Here is a 1,712-nt window from a genome sequence, read left to right as displayed (position 1 = left end):
GTTGATGGTTTTGGTGTTTCCACTCCAATAACACACACATACATATATAACAAGTTAATAAAAGAAATTAAAAAGCAATTACAACACTCAATTATGGTTTACGGATGTTTGTCCAAGAATAGTTTGGTGTTGATTAAAATACATATATGTATTATATAATATGAATTTAAAGGACACTAGTGGGGTGATTGTGTTTCTATATAATGTAGTTATAGTACGGAGTGTAATAATAATACTCTGAGAATGACATTAAACAGAAACATAGGATAAGTAATCGAGTAATCATAATCACAATCAATAACAGTGAATCTCAATCAGTAATAGTAATCAATATAATATTGATTATAATATAATTTAAAATATAAGCGTGTGAATTCTTAGCAGCCATGAATCATTGAGTTACTATTTCTTTCACGAACTGGATTTCGTACTCCGCTGTTAATCAGTGGCGAATAGAAGTATTTCGAAAAATCCCAAATTTTTTATATTAAATTCCTTTATTTATTTAAGTCATTATGGTGTAAGATTGGTCATTAATTATAAATAAAAATTTAATCACCTGTCCGCGCTCGATTCAGGGTAAAATATAAAAAGTTGCTAAATTTATTACTTAGCTTCTAAATATATTTTTAATAGGCCTATGCTTCATATAACTCATTTTCGGATCACCGCTTATTTTATAAGTTCAAATTTTAACTTCTCTAAATAATAATCGAAACATCCAACGAGTATTACAATCATTAAATATTTATTTTTGATATACTTTATTTATATATATAGATATGTTTTAATTAATAATTATTATAACATCCTATTTTTATTTTATTAATAACAATACCATATAATACATCAAATTATATTTCAAATTATTATATATATATATATATATATATATATATATATATATATATATATATATATATATATATATATATATATATATATATATATATATACACACACACACATATCTATTTACAATTAATTGTTCATGAATCGTCGGGAATAGTCGAAGGGTATTTGCATATATGATAACAGTTCAAAATTTTTGAGACTCAACCTAAACAGACTTTGCTTATTGTGTCAAAAATATTAAATCGTATCGAGCGTTTGATTTAAAATTAGTCAAAATTTTCCGGGTCATTACAGGAGGGATGGTGATGATGGTGGTGATGGTACTGGTCAAGGTTCTGGCACTAAGCCCAGCAACGCTCGTACTGAAGCAGGTGTCCAGGCAGCTGGTGAATCTCAACCCAGTGTGTCTGCCACATCTGTGGATGATATTGGTTCTGACAGTAAGCCCAGTGATGTGTCTGAACTGGCTTTAGCTGAATCTTTTGCTGTCTCTCAAACTATTGAATGAAAAATGAAAAGAAACCTAGAGAGGCATCAAAAGAGACAGCATGAACTAGATGCTGATTTCAATGCTAAATTTGAGGCATATGCTGCTCTGAAACGACATAAAATTGAGCATGTACGATCCCTCGATCCTGAAAAGCGTGAAATTCATGATGAACTTCTCAGCATTGCTGAATACAAAAGGGCTGCCTTGAAAAGAAATGCTAAGTTCATGGTGAAATATGATAGAAAGAAAGCAAAGTTGTATGCTGAGCGAGCAGACAGAATTAAGAAGATGACTCCTGAAGAGATGAAAAATTACTTAGCTTCTACTGAGTCAGGAGGGGTTAGAGCTGATGTTTTCATGAAATGGG

This window comes from Rutidosis leptorrhynchoides, chromosome 1, assembly GCF_046630445.1.
Source record: "Rutidosis leptorrhynchoides isolate AG116_Rl617_1_P2 chromosome 1, CSIRO_AGI_Rlap_v1, whole genome shotgun sequence".
NCBI classification, from domain to species: Eukaryota; Viridiplantae; Streptophyta; class Magnoliopsida; order Asterales; family Asteraceae; genus Rutidosis; species Rutidosis leptorrhynchoides.
The sequence above is the reverse complement of the archived record's forward strand: the minus strand, read 5'-3'. Positions refer to the sequence as shown.